This window comes from Anolis carolinensis, chromosome 1 (assembly GCF_035594765.1).
Source record: "Anolis carolinensis isolate JA03-04 chromosome 1, rAnoCar3.1.pri, whole genome shotgun sequence".
Classification (NCBI taxonomy): Eukaryota; Metazoa; Chordata; class Lepidosauria; order Squamata; family Dactyloidae; genus Anolis; species Anolis carolinensis.
The window spans coordinates 349,246,306-349,259,354 of NC_085841.1; positions in this window are offsets into that span (position 1 = coordinate 349,246,306).

The window sequence follows — 13,049 nt, forward strand, 5'->3', positions numbered from 1 at the left end:
GTAATTATTTTAACAATGGTTTTCTGCTATTTTAACTATTCTGTATTTCAGTTCTATTTTAATATTTATATGTTGTAGGTTTAAAATTGCATTGCTTTTAATGTGAGTAGCTTTTATTCTTGTTTAAGAAAGGAAGGTGGAATATAAAACAAAATCATCATCGTCATCATCATCAAGACTCAAAACCCTCTGAATCCGAGATCTGATTCACAGAAACATCCGATTTGGCTTCAGAGTTAACATTTGTTAACTCTGTTCTAACCAAAAATGTTTTTGTGCATGGATAACTCTTTGACATAATATGGTTTGATTTCCCTCTGTACATTTCTAACTTTATCTTGATCTTGTCAAACCTACTGCTTGCTTTTGCACACCTGCATTCTCTACCTGAGGGATGCTTTGCTCAGCAGAGGAAATAATCTGTCCCCTAGCAATTAATCTCTATAAATTTATAAGACTTACAAAGTCATTATTGGTAAATTCAATGATGCCAAATTAAATGGTGAAAGCAACTGTAATATTGCTGTCATATTTGATGCATTCAAACTATCAGTTGAATTGAGTTTAGCAGGAGTACTTTGCCGCCGCCTCCTCCTTCCTACTAATACCACTATTATTGTCTCCTCCTGTGCTTAGCAGGACTACTTTGCATTAGATGATGATGATGATGATGATGATGATGATGATGATGATGATTGAATATCTTCTGAACCTGTCTCCTGAAGACACATTCTGGACTCCATTTACATGCAATTTGGAAATGGAGTTCCGCAGAGTCCAACAGGAAGGGTCTTGTATCATCTTATGATCTCCTTAGGACTCCATTTCCAACGTGCATGGAAACGTAGCCCATAATGCATGAAATGAGATCCAATTTTTTTTTTTTGCATTGTAAGGGGGGGGGGATTTAACTGCACACAACGGAGATCCCACCTTCTCTCAAGAGTACATATATGCTGGTTATTTATCTCCAATTTCTGTTCAAAATCCCAACAAAAGTTTCAGTTTGTTGTCGAAGGCTATCATGGCCAGGATCACAGGGTTGTTGTGTGTCTTTCGGGCTGTGTGACCAGGTTCCAGAAGTATTCTCTCCTGACGTTTCGCCCACCTCTATGGCAGGCATCCTCAGAGGTTGTGAGGAATGGATAAACTAAGTAAGGAAAGGAAAGAATATATATCTGTGTAGAGTCCAGGGTGTGGCAAGAGTCCTTTGTCACTGGGAAGCCAGCATTAATGTTTCAGTTAATCACCCTAATTAGCATTGGAAAGGTTTTGTCTCTTGCCTGGGGGCATCCTTTGTTCAGTCATTAGCTGCCCTCTGCCCTCAGAGTGTTGGTTCCCATCTACTGTTTTGATTTTAGAGTTTTTTAATACTGGTAGCCAGATTTTGTTCATTTTCATGGTTTCTTCCTTTCTGTTGAAGTTGTCAGTTTGCTCCAAAGATAGTGGAGTAGCTCGTTTCCTAAAGGGTCCTGTCTCCATAGCAGCAACCATCCCAGTTGTCAGGCTCTCTGCTTCAGCCCTTTCCGACCTGTTTAACCCTTCCAATTGGAGAGTTCACACTGTTTAGGTTTTCTTAGGAATTGGTACACTTTTCTGTTTTGGATCTGGGCAAAAGCATTGTAGTATTTTAGTGTTATTACTGGGCTGCTGGAACTTCATCCTACTTCTCAAGTCATCGGCGATCACTTGTGTCTGAGTAGGATGGCTTTCCAAGCATAGGGTCTTGGCGGTGGGTCCATAGGTGACTTGGAGACCTGTTCTTGACCCGCATGTTCTTCCGTAGTGAGGACATTGGTTTCCAGGTGGAAGAAGGTCCCAACAGGGTTGGCTTGGTGCGTTTTTCTCTTAACATGTTTCTCTTAACATGTTTTTGCCTTCCATTTGTGCCTCTTCGAATTCCACAACACTGTTGGTAACAACTGACCCCCAATTAGGACGCTCGAGGGCCAGGGCTTCCCAGTTCTCAGTGTCTATGCCACAATTTTTAAGGTTGGCTTTAAGCCCATCTTTAAATCTCTTTCCCTGCCCACCAACCTTCCATTTTCCATTCTTCAGCTGGGAGTAGAGTTCCTCAAGTATTCTATTACTAGAATACTGCCAATTTCTACAGCTCTTTTTTCTCAGAAGAGTTAGCCTTTGACTCTGAGACGAGGGGTTTCTCTCCTCCTTCTCCCCTTAATTATTTCCCTCAGGAAATCATAGAATCATAGAACTGGAGGAGACCACAAAGGTCATCCAGTCCAACTGCCTGCTGTGCATAGAATCAAAGCATCCCTCACCGATGGCCATTCAACTTCTGCTTAAAAACCGCCAGAGAAAGAGACTCCACCGCACTCCCAGGAAGCAGCATTTTCCATTGCTGAAAAGCTCTTAACATCAGCAAGTTCTTCCTGATGTTTTGATGGAATCTCTTTTCCTTCAATTTTAATTGATTTCTCCGTGTTGCCTCATAACACTACACTTTAAAGAGCAGGTATATAGAGTGTGCATCCCACTTTAAATCTGGTGGATGCCTCCTGCAGAATTCTGGGGTTTGTAGTTTAGGAAGAGGCCTTTAAAATTCTCAGCCAGAGAGGTCCTGGGCCTCACTGAACTACAAGCCCCAGAATCCTACATGAGGCAGAGCTGCTATATAGCTCTGCAGAGCAGATACAGATTTTGACCACCATTATTAACCCTGAATCAAAGGTGGGTCATGCTTATCACACAGAACACAACCATAGTCCACAAACTAGTTCACAGTGAGATCACTAAGGACCCAAAATCCAAGGAAGGATTTTAAAGTGGCCAGGTGAGAACAACAGGCTTCAAAGGCTACAAACAGCAGCTTGGGCATCAGTCAGGTTGTATTAACCACAACAGACCTATTGAATCAATGGGGAAAGTAGACTTTGATAAATATAACATTTTTGGTTTACTCACAGCCTTCATGTGTTTAGCATACACAGGTATAAAACTTATCAGGCCAGTTTCAAATATGTTTGAGATAATTTTCTGTGCCATCCGGTCAGGGCATCTCTCTTATAACAAAACAGCTATCAAGTGTGTGATCTGAGGTCTGAAGTAGTCTGCAGTCTGAAATAGACTGTCTGCCTGCTATAGTGATCATGTGGTCTGCAGCCCTTTTTATAACTTCTAAGGAAACATAGAGCAAAGGAAGCTGCATACCAGTACATACATACAAATGGTAAGGAACAGAATCATAGATAACCATTACTAAAAGCTTGAAGAAGGTTGTTATTTCCAACAACAACTCCTGGATTCCACAGCATTAAGCCATAGAAGTTAAAGTGGTGTCAAACTGTGTTAATTGTACAATGCAGATGCACCCCTGGAGATTCTCATAGGTGTAGATGCGCCCAGAGTCACAGGCCCAATTCACTATTTTATAATCTTATACACTTCTTTCTAAGACGTGTGTCCCTTGAAATTCAGTTTTTCAACATCTTAAGAGCAAATAAAGCATACCAGCGGGACTTATATGTGCTGATGTAACCTTCTGATCTGGCCATATTGGCCATAGCCAATTGGAATATGGAAAAGAAATTACTTAAGATCTGGTGCAAATAGTGCCATCTGCTCCCAGGATATATCTCAGGAAATACATTGACACAAACACCCCTTATTTAGAATATTGTTTATTTTTAAATGCAATGTTGCCATTAAGGGAAGAAAAACACAATGTTATATTTATAAGGAAGAACGTCGATACACCAAATATAGCAAATCTGAAGTAATTGCTCCCGCAGTGACCATATTTTCAATCAATGGCAACTATTTATTGTTTGAGATTTAATACTGTGTGATGTATTGGAAGTATTTACTTAGAATATAAAGCATACATTTCCTAATAGGGCCATCTATTTGGAGGGGGAGGGATCTCCCAGTCATCTCTCATCTGTGTACACTAGTATGCAACAACTAGTCAGCCCGCTTCATTTGCTGTCTTCATAGGGGCTTATTCCCTAGGGTGCATGTTCTGGAACTATAGCTTTAAAAATAAAGGAGGTGCAGGGTGACAAAACTTGATTTCTGGGATCTGAAAGTTTTAAAGCATTTTTCTTGGAAACAGTTTGGAGAATGATGGGATGGGATGGGGAGGGGGAACAGTTGCAGATGCAATTGAAAGAGAGCAATTTAAAACAACCGTGGATAGTGAGATCAGGGGCTGTGGATAGCGAAACCTTAAGCATGGATAATGAGTCCCAGTAAGCGGATGCCTTGCAGCTTCCAGGCCTGACTGACTCCTACCTGCGGGAATCCCTTGTTGAGAAGATTGTTTCAATGCCTGGAATTCCGCTGTTTTCAGAGAGTTGTTCTTTATGTACTGTCCTGATTTTAGAGGTTTTTTTTTTATACTGTCAGCCAGATTTTGTTCCTTTTCATGGTTTCCCCCTTTCTGTTGAAATTGTCCACATGCTTGTGGATTTCAATGGCTTCTCTGTGTAGTCAGACATAGTGGTTGTGAGAGTGGTCCAGCATTTCTCTGTTCTGCAATAATATGCTGTGTCCATGTTGGTTCCTCAAGTGCTGTGCTATGGCTGACTTCATTGGTTGAGTTACTCTGCAGTGCCTTTCATGTTCCTTGATTCGTGTTTGGACAATGCGGTGTTTGGTGGTCCCTATGTAGACTTGTCCACAGCTGCATGGTATACGGTATAAATGAGTTTGCTATTACCAGAGCTGGGATAAGTGTTTTATCCCCTTTGAAGCTAAAACTTCCAGATTTACAGCCAGCGTGAGTCAGAGTTTCTTGGTGCTGTTAGCCCAAAAAATAATAATATATATCTATATATATAAAAGAGTAACGAAATTTCGGCCTAGGACAAAACAACAAAACTACACATCCCAGAAACACTAAACTTGGCAGCACAACCCCTCATCCATGCCTCGACGTTCATACAACAAAAAGAAAAGAAAAATCAAGTCCTAATTAGAGGGAGAGGAATAATTGCTTTCATCCAATTGCTGCCAGTTAGAAGGCTAAGCTCCGCTCACTTGGTCTCCTAGCAACCCACTCACCCCAGGGGACAGGCAGAGTTAGGCCTCACTTAGGCCTCTTCCACACTACCTATAAAATACAGAACCCAGCTGACTTCGGATCTGGACCAAACTTGGCACACAGCCCTATCATGCCGAACTGTGCATACAGGCAGGGTTTTGGAGTGATTGACATTTGGCTCTGGGAGTTGAACTTCACCCTTATACAGACAGCACTGAACCCAGCTGATGATGGATCTGGACCAAACTTAAGTAACATTTCCTCACATCCCCAAACAACTCAATGCCGTCTACTAATAACCCGGGCACCGCCGGGTCTCCAAGCTAGTATATATATAAATCTCTGCCCTGCCTGTTTGTGTGGAGGGTTTGGGTTTTTGTAGGGCTGCCAAAGTTTTATGGATCAGTGCATCATCCGTGAACAGCTAGAAGGGAAGGAGAACTCAGCAACTTCACCAACTAATTTTCCGCTAGCTTCATGCCCTCTGTTAAAGCAATAAAGGATTTCATCTGGCGAATACTGGCCTGTTGTGCATATGTTTTAAAGCACAGAAACAACAAAAAGCTGGGAGTGGCAAGCCTACGAAATGAGGCTTTGCAACAAGCTGTTATCTTCATATCAGGAATAGATTCCGATGCAGAGTTTCTGCTCCTTGTGCAGGTGTTAAAAGTGTTTCTATGGGGGTGGGGATTGGCATATTAGGTCTCTATAGCAGAACTCAGAACAGCAGGCTGATTTCCAAAACATTTTCTGATTCCTGTTCCTACAGTTACTTCTAAAGGCATAAGAGCAAACCAGGTTGTTTCCCCACTTCTTCCCACCTGGAACTGCAAGAAAAAAGTGACTGAAGGGAATGTCTGCTTTTCGCTGAAAACTTCCTGTTTCTAATTCCATGTTTGGAGAGAAAGAGAGAGACTGGTGAGAGAGGAATTTCTCTCTGGAACAAAAAATGGTGGAGTTTCCACTATTGTAATCTGTTGTGGACAGGTCTTGGATAGGCAATTAAGACCCATTACCTTTACAAAAGACCTGTTTCCAGAGGAGATGGAGAAACAAGTGGTAGAACCGGATTGTTGATAAGAAAATGCACAGCAGTATTTCTGGATTCCTGGTTTTAGGCTTGTGGCTGTCATGGAAAGTGCTGTGTTTCAAAATTTACAATCAAACCCAAGGGAAATTGTGTGATGCCATGTTAATAAAGTTACATAGTCAGCATTTTAGAGGGTTTTGCTGTATATTTGGCACATGAACAAAATGTACAAAAAGTGTTGTAAAAAAACCCCAAAATTTTGATTTCTTAGATACATTGCATAATATCTAGCTAGGCAGAACAATCACAGGAAATAAATAAGTTCTTATGCAGTCAGGTTGTTCCCCCCATACATTATTCTTTGATGTTTTCAAAAAGAAAGCCATCATGGTCTAATAATCTGAGTGCTGGACTATAATAAAACTTTATAATAAAACTTTATTTGTATATCTTTATTTGTATAGCTCCCCGAAGGGACTCAGGGTGGTTTCCAATGTAGGTAAAGCATTCAATTACCAACACAGAAACATGCAACATAATCATAATAAAAACATAAACATATTACTATTAAAACAATCATACACATTTTAAATTAGAAGCCAGTTCCACTACCAATGGAGTTCAGGATTCAAATCCCTGGTTTAGCCATGGGTATCCATTGGCTGATCTTGGGCAAGTCACGCTCTCTCAGCTTCAGAGGAAACCAGAAACAAACTGACCTGAACAAATCCTGCCAAGAAAACCCCACAACAGAGTTGCCTTAACATCAACATGACTTCAAAACACACTACAACAATAAAAGGTAAAGTTAAAGCTTTTCCCCTGACATTAAGTCTAATTGTGTCCGACTCTGGGGGTTGGTGCTCATCTCCATTTCTAAGCCAAAGAGCCGGCGTTGTCCCTAGACACCTCCAAGGTCATGTGGCCAGCATGACTGCATGGAGCATTATTACCTTCCCTCTGGACCTATTCATCTACTCACATGTGCATGTTTTCAAACTGCTAGTTTGGCAGAAGCTGGGGCTAACAGCGGGAGTTCACCCCACTCCCCGGATTCGAACCACCGACCTTTCGGTGAGCAAGTTCAGCAACAAAATGGTTTAACCCAGTGTGCCACCATGACTCCAACAATAGAGTTCAAGAATGCAGAGTAATCAATTTTTTTAAAAAATTATAGAAAGGAGAAATAAGGCTCTGCTGGCGAGGTGTTCTCTTACTCCTGTATCTATGGTATCCCGGTTTATATAGAAAGAGCTGTAAAGAACTAACTGGTTTGTTCTTGACATCTCATCCTTAGTTTCACCCAGCTTGAATATGACATTAACCATTTGTAAACTGAGAGCTGGCAGAATTCAGCCCAACTGGTTTCTTCTTTGTCTATCTGTGGTCACCATAGCTACCATTTCAATCTGCTAACATGTGCAGCATTATTTTCTTCTGAAACTCCTTTATGCGCAGATGCTGTCAAGAATTTTCTTTGTACAGATATGATATATTTGCACCAGGTTTTGACTCTATTCAAGTGAGTAACGCAGCAATGACTGCTGTATGATTACATTCTCAAAGGCTGAAAGTTGTAAACACATAGAAACTGAGATAGTGAGATTGATGTCTGACTCCCATGCCTTCTATTACATCCAAGTGGCTTTGGGAAACACCTCTTTCTTTCAAACAATTTGTATCAGAGCCTGTACTTGCATGGCTGCTTTTAGAGCATCTCCTTCTTATTAATAATCACAAGAAAATGACAACAAGAAATAGTTACAACAAGTCAGGTATTGGCAAACTCATAAGCCCTGCTGGGCAATGTGCAATGATAAATTCAGACGCAGTTCCTGCCTGCAGGCGTATGTTCTAAATATAAAGAATGCAAGAGAAATGTAAGGGAGGAGGAAAGCAGGAGGGAGCAGATCAGTACCCGAAGGGGAAAAGTCCTCCGATGTGATTGAAACAAAACAATTGTAGTTATAGGTAGAGGCCATAGGTCTGTTGCAGATGACATGCTTCATACATACAAGGTTCCACATGCCACTCGCAGCATCAAGTTTAAAAGAAAAGCATAGCTCATGCTTTGTTTGCAGCGGCTCCTACTCTTCCGCCTCCCCTCGCGGCCATGTGCCGTCTCCTTTTGAGAGCAAGGCAGAGCTTGAGTGAGTTCAGCACACAAAGCAGCCAGAACTGTTGCCTATAGAGCCAGACAGGCTCAGAATATGAGGATCTGCAGAGTTCTTTCTCAGAGCCAAGCGTTACGAATTAATACCCTGCCAATTCCACTTTTCTGGCTGTTTTTCAAATGGCCCAATTTCTCTTTCCTTCTCTCACGTTTCACCTATGTCCTCAGTTTGCTTCAATTGTTGCAAATTTAGCCTTCCCAGTAGACTCAGGCAAAAACAAGCTGCTGCACCCTCTCTGAGCTGGCATGTTTTTTCCCCCAATTAAAAACTTCTGCCGTCTTGAAAATGCTCTGACTTTTCTTGGTCACAAGTATCTCAGTTTTCATCAGCAACATGTTGGAGAGTATTTGAACAAGGTGCACTTGGAAATCCTGAGTGCTGCAGAGCCGCAAGGTTGTATTGCTGTTGTTTTCCATTTGGACTGCTGACCGCTAGGGCAGTGATTCTCAACCTGTGGGTCCCCAGCTGTTTTGGCCTACAACTCCCAGAAATCCCAGCCAGTTTACCAGTTGTTAGTGTTAATGTGGGATTTGTGTATAGATAGTGTTTAAATGAAATTTGTGTCTTGCCAGTATTGCATACTGATTGCATCATTCAGAGTGTACTATAGTCTGGAAAGAGTTAATTGCTGAGAAGCTGTGTTGACCTTGATGTGTGGCGGAACTGGGGAGTGTCCAGACACAAGTGTGTATGTATTACTGATTGCATCAGTTCAGATCTGTTTTGTTCAGTTCTGAGTAGAGTCAAGTCCTGTGTTTGTCTGCAAGTCTGTTTGTCTTGATTATTACTGAAGTCAGTAAAACTTGTATATAGTTTTACCATCGTCTCTGATGTCTCTTCGTTCTGCGTTCCACTGATTCCATCCAACTACTGCTGTGCTGCAAATTACTCTGAAAGTTAGGATTTCTGGGAGTTGAAGGTCAAAACATCTGGGGACCTACAGGGTGAGAACCACTGCTTTAGAGTGAGGCACAAGGCAGTTGGTGGTCACCTTGCGAGAGCAGATCTCTGCAGAATGACAGTGTGGACCTTTCCCATTGGGTTTACTTTGTATGCAGGTATCACATTTCTTGGCTCAGTACCAGATGTGATATTTTTCTACCTGAGCACTACATACAATTAGGTTACAGATTTCTGGATATGATATGTACATAATTTCACCATGGCATTAAGTACTTCCTTAAGTATCTGTAAGTGTCTCAGGTGTGTTGCAGATAGGCTGAAAAAGGTACAAATGAGAGAAGTAAACTCTGGTTTACAGAGGAGGAATAGGGCAGTAAGAAAACATTTGAATGCAAAATAAAGTTTTAATTGAATATGGTCTGGGAAAGAGATAGTAAAGGCCAAGACAGGTGATTGCAACAATTTTTTTTCATGTCAGGAGGGACTTTAGAAACTGCAAACTCTCACTTCTGGTTTGAGAGAATTGGCCATATGCAAGGACATTGCCCAGGGGATGCCCAGATGCTTTGATGTTTTACCATCCTTGTGGGAGGCTTCTCTCATATCTCCATATGGGGAGCTGGAGCTGACAAAGGAAGCACATCCACATTCTCCCCGAATTCGAACCAGCAACCTGCAGGCCAGCAACCCAATCTTCAGGTCAGCAGTCCTTCTGTTATAAGGATTTAATCCATTGCGCAACTGATTGTACTGATTGTGAAATATTAGAATGAGGTAATAGAAACCAGGATACTTCTATAATTAACTCTTTTTGCCATTGCATTACATGGTTAACACACGCTTAACTGTTTCTTAATAACCACAGAACTTATTTCTAAAGTACTCACAGACCATATCTGAGAAAAGTGTTTGTATAGTGTTCTGGTATGATAGGTGGGAGTCCTTTTGCTGCAAGCATAGCTGTGACGGGGAGAAGACATTACTCTGGTTGAAATCACTGTCAATAAATTGGTTTTTATCATGCCTTCTTGCCTGGTTTATGATATTTTTCCATGCCAATCCATTAGACACTTTTGTCCAGTATACATTTGTTTAACAATTTATTTCTGTATGAAAAACCCATCTCCTACCTTTGTCTTTTGAATCTTCTTTATGATCATAAAATTATATATATCATATCATTCCCAAGGCAACATGATTTGCATTTCAATTATATTTGTCACTCCACTTTATGACTACCCATATTTGTATATACAGTATACAAATTATATGGATTATATGGCAGTGTAGATCCAGCCATCTTTTCAGCACTCCCTCAGAATCTTAGAGTTGGAAAAGGCCCCAAGGGTTAACCCCATTCTGCTATGCAAGAATACACAAATAAAGCACTCCCAATAGATGACCATCTAGCCTCTGTTTAAAGAAGGAGACCCCATTGCATTCAGAGGCTGTATATTTAACAGTCGAACAGCTCTTACCATTGGAAAGTTATTTCTAATGTTTAAATCTGTTTAAATCTGTTGCTCTGCAACAGTGTGACTTCATTTCAACATTTAAACAAGGTTATCATGCCCCTCTTAACCTTCTCTTCTCCAGGCTAAACAGACACAGCTCCCAAAGTCACTTCTCATAGGATTTGGCTTCAAGGCCTTTTACCATTGTGATCACTCTTCTCTGAATGCGTTCCAATTTTCAATATTCTGCTTCCTCTCAGAAATAGCCCTCTGCCTTAGACCACATACATATGGCCCGAGGGACACAAAAACACCATACCCTCAAGCTATTATAGATCAGCCAGGATCTAATCCTTGGTATGCCACGATTCTCAAATGGTGTTAAAAATCCAGATTTCCCCTTCTTCCAACCTGTCAGCCAGCTACAGCCTGCAACTACTAAGCAGTCTGAACCTAACTTTAATGCTGATTGAATGCAAAAGTTTAACATTCAATCTATTCAGCAGGAGGAAGTCATGCTAATGGGGAGAAGAGAGGAAGAGGTGGAATGTTATCCTTTCCAGTAGGGTCAAGGTAAGAGCAAAAGGATAAAGTGCTGCGATCGCTTGGAGGTCTGCCTTGCTTTAGCTGTGGGGGTGGATGTGAACTGAACACACAGCTCATGCAGTGGCCATGGGGCTAAGATAAATGTTGCAATTCTGAACAGGGCCTGATAAAGACCTGTTAGTATTCTAATAATGTACAGTAATATATATATTGTTAGTCATGCATGTGCACACATATAAAGAGTATTGTATTTATTGATTTGGAGGGGGTTTCTCCTTTTTCCTAAATTCACTACATAGATCTCAATGTTTCTTGACTTGAAACCTTTGAAGGACTCCTTCTACAGTGTAGAATTAATGCAGTTTAACTGTCAGGGCTCAATACTATGGAATCATGAGATTTATCGTTTGGTGAGGCACCAGCACAAGATCCTTTCTGGACTTCAAAGCATCAGAAAATCAAGATGGAACCACTAGCAGCTGTAACCCCCTAAACGCGATTGTATCTAATCTTTTAATAAATTGCATCTGCTTTATGATCTTGTGTAACTTGTATCTTTCAACTCTGTATTGTATCTATTTCTTATATGTGAAATGTATATAAACTGCTTCTTAGAAACATATCAAAATGTAACTTAGAAAAAGCCACCACTCTGTGATCCTGTTCAGATAATCTCATGGGAATGGAAAAGGTTGAGCAAATCCCTCTGGCTATTTCCAAACACAGATAATCATCAGATTCATTGTGTGTATGCAAGGACAGGCAACTTCCTTTGCCAGTCAGATAAGCCTCAAATGTTGGTACAAAACACATAAAGCTGAGAGTCTACTGCTCCTTCGTTAACTTTTTTATTGACAGGTGAACCCTTGATTACTTAAGATCAGCACCCTTGTCCCGTGAGTCTTGCACCCGTGTTTCCTAAAATCCATATATTTGGAACTGGATGTTTGAGTTAATCAAAAGTTCATCAATGTATCTTTACAATTTGTTTTCCCTGGACTGTGCCCAGCTGATTGGTCCTTCACTCTGGCCAATCCCCAGCTGCCATTCTCCTTCCCAGCCAATCCCAGCATGGATCCTAGTCTGCCCTTTTTTCAGCCAATCAGGGGAGGGAGTGGGAAGTCTGTATAGCTGTCAGAACTGTATACGATGTCTTGTATGTTTATGATTGTACATTTTGAAGCATCCTGCTTGTACTTGCATCCCTTTCGTCCGCATTGATTTAAACATCTGTGATTTGTCTTCAGCCTGGTGAGTTGTTCTTCTGTCCTGGCTCATTTGGTTTAGCGTACACTCACCAGGCATGAGTTCTCTATCCTATCTAAAGCACTAGAAAACTACAACTCCTGTGAGCCGTGGCGGTTAAAGTTAGGTCAAACTGCATTAATTCTACAATGTAGATTCACTCTTAATGATAATTCTGCCTTCTTTTTTCCTTACTATCCTCTTTTTATCACACTTTTAATGATACTCTGCAACATGTGTGCTTATTTTTATCTGTTAAATTTTGGAAGACATGAAACACACAAGCAAACTTCAAAGAAGTGAAACAACATAACCCAAAGGCTGCAAGCATCCATTGTTTGGTCTGTTCCACCTATTTTGGCCAAAATGCCTCTTCTTGCTTTCATAAGCTGTTGTGAACTTTCAGGGACTGTGAAGTAATCAAGGGTGCATAACATCATTTGAACTACCATGGCTCTATGCTAAGGAACCATGGGGCTTGTAGTTTGGTGAAGCACCAGCAATCTTGGGAAGAGAAGGCTGCAGTCCTTGTAAAAGCACAACTTGGGGCCCTAATGGAAGGTTACCATCATCTAACAAACAATTGATATCCAAGCTACCACTGGATCCAACATAACTCATTTTCTTCTTTACCCCATTCCTAAAACATGGGCAGCAACAATTGAGCTTCATGTTTTGAGAGTGATGGGTTT